Source organism: Camelus bactrianus, chromosome 8, assembly GCF_048773025.1.
Source record: "Camelus bactrianus isolate YW-2024 breed Bactrian camel chromosome 8, ASM4877302v1, whole genome shotgun sequence".
NCBI classification, from domain to species: domain Eukaryota; kingdom Metazoa; phylum Chordata; class Mammalia; order Artiodactyla; family Camelidae; genus Camelus; species Camelus bactrianus.
Window position 1 is genome coordinate 1,995,680 of NC_133546.1, and position 9,433 is coordinate 2,005,112.

The 9,433-nt window shown below is 52.8% G+C and overlaps 1 long non-coding RNA gene across 3 annotated transcripts; it reads left to right on the top strand.

Moving 5' to 3' along the window:
- The first annotated feature begins 793 nt into the window (after window positions 1-793).
- Window positions 794-8,046, top strand: LOC123612770 (uncharacterized). Of its 3 annotated transcripts, XR_012508486.1 has the most exons (6): window positions 794-1,619; window positions 2,040-2,230; window positions 2,323-2,687; window positions 3,527-3,723; window positions 3,866-3,984; window positions 4,995-8,046. It is a non-coding gene; the product is annotated as an uncharacterized LOC123612770 (long non-coding RNA). The 3 variants fall into 3 exon arrangements; XR_012508485.1 differs by having other exon boundaries at window positions 2,040-2,687; XR_012508487.1 differs by having other exon boundaries at window positions 2,070-2,687.
- Window positions 8,047-9,433: the final 1,387 nt, after the last annotated feature.

The window sequence follows — 9,433 nt, forward strand, 5'->3', positions numbered from 1 at the left end:
GTTCCAGAATGAGACAGAGGTGCTAAATGTCGCAAGGGGCCAATTTTATTTTATGCTTGTTTTGACCACAAAAAAAAGTTAAAGCAAAAACTTAAAGCAAGGTGAGACTGGATTTTTGTGAGTGGCGACGCCTAGTGGGTGATGCAAAAGTCAGGGACGAGATGACCACCCACGCCAAGAACGCGATCCCTCAGCGTGATTAGGGTGCACGTGGACACGCTTCTAAACGGCTAATAGAATTTTACTACGATATCTGGATGATTCCGAAAACAAATGAAGAGAGAAAAACATTCCAGCAAGCTGAGGCATGAGGCGGTGATGTCTCCTTGCTCGTTGCCTGTTTTCAGCATCCATGCATTTAGTGCCACCTCGTCCCAGGAAAGATTAGAGGAGCCAAGCACACAAGCGCATCAGGGTGGCTCTGATCTCACCTGTCAGCAAACTCCTACCTTACACTGTCTGGCAAATAAAGGAACATCTTTTCCACAAGTGCCCGGGGTCCTAGTGAGACCGAGTCCTGCGACCTCCGTCACTGGAAAACCAGAGATTAGATCTCACTGTCCCTCAGTGTTTGTTTTAAATACTCCTTTATTGTGAGCCAGGTTCTGATGACTCCTTAGATGTGAAGGTGAGTCTTAACGGAGGTGAGGAAAGCATGTGTTATTAAGGAAAGGTGATCTTATTTGTGCTTCTGAAGTTTTTAGGGTAGGAATCGCCTTGAGCCATCCGTCAGGAAGAACAGGCCAAGTCTGGGCAGTACGAGTCTTACGGGCCAATTCAACTGAAATAATAACGTGCTGATGTAAGAGTTTCCAGAGTGACAGGAAACCTCTGTGCATAAAATTTGTATCCGGTGCACAGACGCTAAGGGACGGGGAGGAGAGAACACAGACAGTCCTGCTGGGGCAGAGCAGACAGAACGCGAGGCCAGGGGGCCACAAGGTGGCATCTGGTCGTTCTCTAGAAACACTCGGCCTGCACGTCCGGGAGGATGGAATGGGCGTGTGTTCCTTCTTCCCCCGCAAAATACCGCTGGAAACCCCGCGAGCAGGAGTGAGCCAGACAGAGGAAGACACTGAGAGGAGGAGCGGAGGCCGCCCAGCTCGGGACCCCAGGAAAACCAGGCGTGGGGTGTCGGGGCTCTTCCTTGTCCTCATACCCCAAACTACAAGCTGGCGGAGCCGGCAGCCCAGAAAGGGACGCGGACTCAGACCCGAGAAGCCCGAGCCTGCTGTCCAGCCGGAGGGCCAGGGACCGAGCAGCTGCAGAAACTGCTCACTAAGGGAGTCTGGGAAGTGGGCTGGGATGTTTGGTTCTGAGAAATCTTCGGGGGACTGGAAATGTCTTGCATTGAAAGTGAAGGTTCTTATTTTATTTTAAAACTGGATTCTGTTTCTCTCTGACTCAGGGTTAGAGGGAACCAACAAAAGAGGAAACAGGAAATCTTGATCAGAATCTTCTAGAAGGAATGCTGAAGAAATAGGGGGCATTCCTGTGACACTGAAGTCACTCTGGATCCTGGAAGGCAGGGTGAAGGCGTGGCACCCACTCGCCAAATTCCCCCAGGGCAGAGTTAAGGTCTCCTTGGTGCACGTGCTCCAGCCACCTCAGGACCACAGGTGAGGGGTCACGGAGGCCCAGCTGTCAGGCCAGGTTGAAACAGATCCCATGGGCACTGAGTGTAAGCAGATCTCACAGATGTGTGGGGCCCCGCAGACGCAGCAGCGCAGAGCGAGGTCCTCTGCCCCCCGGGTCCTCCCACCTCGCCTTCAAGACTTCCTAGTCTGTTGAGCAAACTGCCCATGTCCACCTGTGCAACTGTGTGTGTGCAGTTATTAATCACGGTCCAGCTGCAAACTGGCTGGTGGCACAGATGACCATGGAGGCAGCAAAGGATGCTCTTCTGGGCCTCTTGGTTCCCCAGCAGGGAGGACCAGTCTTGGGGGGGTGGTGAAAGATGTCAGGTAAGCCACCTCTCCACGTCCTGTCAAGATGCTAATGTCCCAAGCAGGGTAATGTTGCTTTGTTTGTTTGTTTAGCGCCTTTATTGTGGTCTGGTTCCTGCACAGTAAACTACACAGATCCCAGATGCACAACTTGATGGATTTTGATGGCTGCACACACCCATGAAGCCACCACCACAATCAAGACAGCCAGCACTTCCATCGCCCCCCAAGATGCGCAGATTTTGAATTCCCAGTTTATCCCTTCTCACCCCTTTCCGCCCTTGGTAACTACAAGTTTGTTTTCTATGTCTGTGAGTTTATTTCTGTTTTGTAGATAAGTTCATTTGTATCCTTTTTTTTGGATTCCACATGTAAGCGATGTCATGATCCAGCAATCCCACTCCTGGGGTATAGCCAGAGAAAAACACAATTCAAAAAGACACATGCACCCCAGTGTTCAATACCAAGACAGAAACAACCCAAATGTCCATCGACAGATGACTGGATAAAGATGTGATTTACGTGTACAATGGAATCCTACTCAGCCATAAAAAAGAATGAAATAATGCCATTTGCAGCAACATGGATGGACTGGAGATCGTCATTCTAAGTGAAGGAAGCCAGAAAGAGAAAGAAAAATACCATATGAGATCACTCACATGTGAGATCTAAAAACAAAAAAAGAAGAAGAAAAGGACACTATGAGCTCCTCTACAAAACAGAAACAGACTCGCAGACATAGTAAGCAATCTTACGGTTACCAGGGAAAGGGCGTGGGAACAGATAAATTTGGGAGTTTGAGATTTACAAATGTTAGCCATTATCTATAATAGTAGATTTTTTTAAAAAGCAAGTTTCTTCTGTATAGCACAGGGAACTACGTTCAGTATCTTGTAATAACCTTTAATGAAAATGAATATATGTGTATGCATATATATAAACACATAACGGGGACACTGTGCTGTACACCAGAAACTGACACCTTGTAACTGACTGCACTTCAATTAAAAAAAAAAAAAAGGTGGCCAGAAACCAATGAAAAATAATAAAAGAAAATATCCCAGCTTCCCAAAGGCCACACCATAAACTCAACCCAGATTCATTGCCTTGCGTCAAGTGTCTTCGACTGAGAAAGTAGCAAAGAAGGAAAACAAAGTGATCACGTTTCTGGTGTCGTCTCTCACAATTCATCAGAGACTTGGAGTGCAGAATCTGGAGCTTCCCTGCTCTAAAGCAAACTCTACAACAGCTGGACCCTTCCCGTGGAGGGCGGGCTTCTGAGCTCAGGGGAGGGGAGGTGGGCGGGGAGGGGAGACGCTGGTCCAGGCTTTCATCCCTGGTGTGTCGTGTGCTCCTGGTATCACTGACTTTCTGATCTTCTGTCCCTAAAGCTGTGTCCAAGGGGGAGGGTACGGCTCAGTGGTAGAGCACGTGTTTAGCATGCACAAGGTCCTAGGTTCAATCCCCAGGACCTCCATTAAAAATGAATAAAGAAATCTAATTATCTGCCCCCCCAATAAATAAAAATGAAATTGTGTCCACACACTTACCATATACGTGTCCTGTTTCCTTCAAATCAGGTGTGTCCTTCTGAGAGCAGGTACTGTCCTTTCGAATACCCCTGCAGCCCTGTGGCGGGCACTGAGCACAGACCCGGCGGGCGTCTGGAAATCCACCAAGTACCAGAGTTCAGACTAAGAGACAGACAGAGAATCATCCTGCCGCCTCAGGAGTGTCCTAACTAACTCCTTGCACCATAGACTTGCAAGTCCACGCGGTGAGTGCGGGTCAGACTTGTTAGCGCTGCCCTTAATCCGCTAGAAAGTACCCCCCACTCACATCCACAGGGTGTTTGCAAGGCTTCATGCCGGCGTCTGGCCTATAACTTTGATGATTCAACGATTTGGATGCATTTGCAGGAAACAGACTGCAGACCGGCCAGTAAAGCCCAGCCTCCCCCACAATCTCCGCAGCCCCCTCGCAGCCCCGCCACCCAGACGTGGAAGCCGGACCACGCGTCCAGCCATGCTGCCGCAGGGTGAGAATACGGACTCGAAGTCTGGGAGGAGGCAGGATGGGCTCTACGTCATCAGCCACCCGACGCCTAGATGGGGCATCTCTGAGGTCCTGTGAGCTGGTCCCGGGGTCAGAGAGCTGGGTCCAAATCCCGGTCTGGGCTCACCAGCCACATGGCTACCGACGGGCTTGGTAACAGACCCATCTCTGGGTCATCATAGTCAGCAGGGGTGGAAAGCCCCGGCCAGCCCACGAAAACCCCAGGAAGCGCCCTCTGCAGGGTCAGCCGATGTCTGCAGACCAGACCCGCTGGATTCCAGTGGGCGTCCTGATCCGTTGGGTTCTGTTACTCACTGTTCATGGGAAGTGGAGTTGGTTAGAGAGAGCAAGTCCCCAGCCTCCTGGAGGAGCAGGTGGCCCAGAGCCCCAGTGACATGCACAGGGCTCTATAAAGGATGCTACGTGGAAGCAGACAGCAGCCTTCGATACCCGAGTGCCCGGCTGCTGCCCACGTGCACGGAGCCCCTGAGCTCCTCTTGGTCTCCAGGCACCAGAGCTTGGAGACTCTCAGCTCCTCCCGCAGCTCCAGGCTCTGCCTCGTCAGCACGTCGATCTGGGCCTAGAGCTGGCTGGGAGCGGCTACGCAGCAAGCCTCCTGTCTCCTGACCTGCTCCCGGAGCCCGGAGACATGCTGCTGCAGCCGCTGTGCCGGGGAGAGAGCACAGACAACGGTCAGAGGCCACGGCCGGGCCAGGCCGGAGCCTGGCCTGCAAATGCAGCTCGCAGCAGGTGGACTCGAGGGAACCAGAGACCTTTGTCCGTCTCTGCTAAGCCGGGTCCATCAGGAACTACTCCCGTGCTAGGGGCCCTGGGCGGGGGGTGCCTGGGGGCTTTTGTGGAAACAGAGCAGAGAGAAACGGACCCTCTCCCAAGGCGTCAGGCGTGGATGCTGACAGAGTTCTGGAATTTGATGAGACTATTTCTGATTTTTTTTTAACAGTGTTTACATTCTTGTGCCCTCTCTTGTATCAGGGAAGTTAAGCTGAGACCCGTGGCTCCGCTCAGCCATCGGGACGTTAAGCTGCGGGGGGAGAACCCCTTGTGGAAGGAAGCAGAACACTGGAGCCGAGACAAAGCTCTACTGAAACAGTCCTGCGGGAAGAGGAGGCGGGGCAGGCCTAGTGCCAGGTCTCCCGGGCACCGTCGGGTAACGGCCGGTGACTCTAAGTCGACCCCACCCACCAGCACCTCCTTGGCCCTGCCGCCGTCTCGGGGTCCTTCCCGGCCCTGCCATCTTCTGCGTGGCCCGTCTCCGCTGGCTCCTTGGCGTCCTGAGGCGGCAGAAGAAGGCCCATCAGGAGCCAGCCCGAGGCGGGGAGGGGTGCAGGCCGCCCCCTCCCCTGCAAGATGGGACACCTCATCACAGCCGGTCCCACCCTCCTCAGCGCTTACAAAATTGACCCACAGAAAGGCCGTCTCAGTGTCTGGAAACCACGGAACAAAGAGGCCCGAGTGGGCCACGCGTGGTCTCCCCTTGGTGACCTGAAGAAAACGCTTCAATTCATAGAAAGTCAGCATAACACATACGCATAACTGACTGGCTGGCGGCACGGCCTCGGACGTGGTCGGGGCTGTCTCGGAGGGAACCTTAGGAGCTCTCGGCTCTGTGATCAGCACCAGCTGAGTAGACACCTGCCTGAAAAACCAAAACGGACCATCTGTCTGCAGCGTTGAATGGACACTTTTCTAACACCCGCAGCAGGCGAAGCTTGGGGACCGGGGACCACCCCGAGGGCCCAGCCCCTGGAGAGGCAGACGTGCTGTGCCCCTGCTCCAGACGCCTTCCCCGAACAGCTCGAAAAGGTGATTTTCCAGCTCTCAAGCTCTGGGCTTCCAACGAGAGACATTTGTCAGCGCACAGCCTGTGGGCGCGTGAAGGTCCAGGAGGGAAGACGTCGGGGAGGACGGCGCTCCTGCCGTTCCCGGAGCTCAGGCAACTGGAAACAAAACGAACCAGGAAAACAAAGTTCCCTGAGCGCGCGAGGCGTCCTCCCGAAGCCCGGCCCCAGCTGACTGCCCCTCCTTTCTATCTGAAGGGAACCGGGGTCTTTATCAAGATGAGGATTAAGGCTGAGTCAGGACGAAGTCAGCGGCTCTCATAAGACAGAGCACTTGCGGGAGGGGGCAGGTTTACAAAGACAAACTGGAACTCAGTCGTGATGGCCCTTGTGTATAAACAGAAATGTGTTTATTCATAAACCTCGCACTTTCTGTAAACATAAGAATGAGAAGATGGATTAGGAGCTTGGGATTAACAGATACACGTTCTTACATATAAAACAGGTGTCCAGCACAGGGAACTATACTCACTCCCTTGTAATGAGCCGTAATGGAACAGAATCTGCAAACACACACGTCTGTACGCATATGTGTGCCTGAATCACCGCGCTGTGCACCCGAGACTAACACTGTAAGTCCACCACACTTCAGTGAAAAAGAAGAGTTTTTTAAAAAGGGATATTTCAACCCTGGTAGGAAAAAACTGACAGGTGAAAAGCGTTTGTTTCCTGATGGAAGATAATCATCAGACGTATCAACAGCAAAGACCAGCGAGTGACCTCGTCGCTCCATCCTTCCTGTCTCACTTGGGTTTTACTGACGTTTCATTTGGAAGTTGGCTTGAGTTTATCATTCTGTAACCCTGGAAAAGGCACTTCCTTCCAATTTCTTTAACATCTCGGCGTCCTCGGCCCCAAACTCAGTCTTGGGAAGACCCCTTCTCTCAGCCACAAGCGGACCCGTCACCTCCCCAAGTCCATGGCGGCCACCAGGCTGGGATCCTGATCTTCTCGGCCATGGGAGTGCTGCTCCTGACCCGCCCACCCCATCTCGGAAAACCAGAAAACCATGGATTGATTCTAAACTGTCTCCCAGTCTTAAAGGGACACGCCCTCTTCACATATCACACACACTAGCCAGCTTATGATTTCACAAACTTAAATGACAATTAAAAATTTTCAAATGTGTCGTTTGAATGTAGTAAGTGCAAAGTCAGTGGAATATGTCACCTATGCAGGGAACTGAAGATGTCAGAATTCCTCATCCCAACTGACTCCAAAAAATGTGTTTACTATCAAGCTTTCAGTGTGCAGTATGCGGTAAGAACCTCTTTGCAGGTGTTCTCGAAGACATAAAGCTGTCCTTTGATAGAAAAACACGTGATACACTAGCAGAGATACTTTTGAGGAGAAAGTGAGAAATGCGAGTTTAAGCAGGAGAACCGATCCAAATGTCTTCGTTCCACAAAGCGCCTCCTCTCCTTCTAAATTGTGGCAATGATGCGGGAGAATTGAGGCTCGGGGCTGAACGTTGGTCCCCTTTACCGGCAGCCCAAATGTGCAGTGATGAATAATGAAACGTTGAGGCGTCGGCAGAAGGGGCCTGCTGCACCTGCATGCCGTCCACCCAGCACAGGAAGTGGTCCTGGCCCCGGGCGGCCGCCGGGCTGCAGGTCGGACTCCAGCTGCATCAGGGTAGAGGGTCTGCTCCCCAGATGTCTGGTACCCAGCACTTGCTCTGGCTCCAAGTTCACGTTCTCCTTGGAGCAGCCTTTGTTCACCGGGGTGGCCGAGTGCCCAGGGCTCTGGACCGTCCTGCTGATGGTCTCGTTGTGTGCCCTCCATCTCTGTGACCCACAGGGCCACTGGCCTGGTGGACAGTCCCGCAGGACAGCTCCAGCCTCGGGACAGTGAGCATCAGTGTCTTGAATGCAGGAAATTTTGTAGATGGTTCCAAGTTACTCACATTATGTGACAGTGAAAAGCCGTTTTCCGCTCCAGACGCAGCTTCACAGCCTCTTAGGCTGTGCTGTTCCTAAAACAGCTCCCGCGGTCCACAGGCAGCAAACCCGACAGCTCGTCTGTGCTTTGCGATCAAAGCTCAATAAGGACACACAGTTTTGAAGTAAGAATGACTGTTGCTTAGGATTAATGCTTAGGATTAATATTTAATCCTCTATAAATGTGAGCAGCATAAATCCTCTCTGTGTGCGCTCTTCAACACAAGGGGAAACTAAAGGCACGAACACCCGGGCCCACGAGGCTTGTTCCCCGAGGAGCCCAGGCGTGTGCTGCGGGATTAGGCAGGGGTCCAGGCTGAAGGCAGGGCGGCGGGTGGGAGGCTGGTTAGACACAGGGATGTATCAACAGAAAAGAACACCGTTTCCTGGTCGAGAAGCTGTGTGACTTTTCCACTTTCCAGGAAGAGACGTGTGTACCTTCATTCCTGTTCTCTCGTCTTCCCGGGGAGTAGGAAGCCTTCCTCACAGTCACACGACACTCTCCTTCAATTTCCTGAGATTTCTTCCACAGTCAGTATCACTTTAGTTTCTTCTATCAAAAAATTAATAGAAACAATGCAAGGGTTTATGGTAAAATATGTCACAGAGTCTCAATTAAATACAGATAAATATATAGTTTGCCCTCGACCCTCCCACAGGGGGAGCCTCATCCACATGCGGGGACTTTCCGGAATCACACAGTGTCACAGTGGGTGAGCCGTGACTCATGGGGTGACGTGAGACCCCCACCTCCTAGTCCTTCTCAGCAACCAGCCCCGAGCACACAGGAACCTTCTTATTTCTTATCGTTTCCAAGCACACTGCAAAGTAAATGAATCGGAGTGCACTAGGGATGTGATCTGCGCCAGGATGCTGGGCTGAGTCCCGGACGGTGATGTGGCGGGGGAGTGGAGCTTGGCATTTGCAGAGGAAGCTCCAGGCAGCTTTCTTCAGAGCACACGCTGCTTTGTCTCCAGCAGAACCCAAAGTGCAGCCTCCTGCCCTCTGGCCTCCACGCGGGACAGCATCCCAGCAGCTCAGCTCTGTGCTGTGGGCTTGTCCCGGAGCCTGCGGTCCAGCATCCACTTTGTGGCAAAAAGCAAAAATCACAGCGGCCTCTGCTGACCATCCCCAACAAGCATGGACGAGACAGACCCACTGGAACACAAGGGGACTTAGAACCACCTCAGGGGGGTGGGAGTGGGGGACAGACATCAACATGTGGACGTGGACCCCACAGCATGCCGTCCCAGAGCAAAAGTGCACCTTGCGTCCCAGGGTAACTTTCAGAGCGGATTCGAGTACAACCTTCCATGATTCAGAGGTGAGTTTTACGGTGGTGACCCTGGACCCAGAACACAGCCTGACCTCATGCTGAAAGCTTTAGTGGGGCTCTTTCCCAACTCAGACACTTTAAAGAAAAGAAGTTCTCATCTCAGACGTGCTGGCCTGTGGGGCAGGGACCAGGGGCCCAGAGAGCAGCGGTTCCCGGCTGGGATCCGAGAGGGTCGCCACAGACAGAGGAGGAGAGCCGGTGGAGGTGAGACTCCGAGTTAAATGAGACGAAGTTACTGGGGGTCGGGGAGGTGCTGCCCCTGGCACTGCAGACAGGGATCGGGGGGGGGGGTGCAGC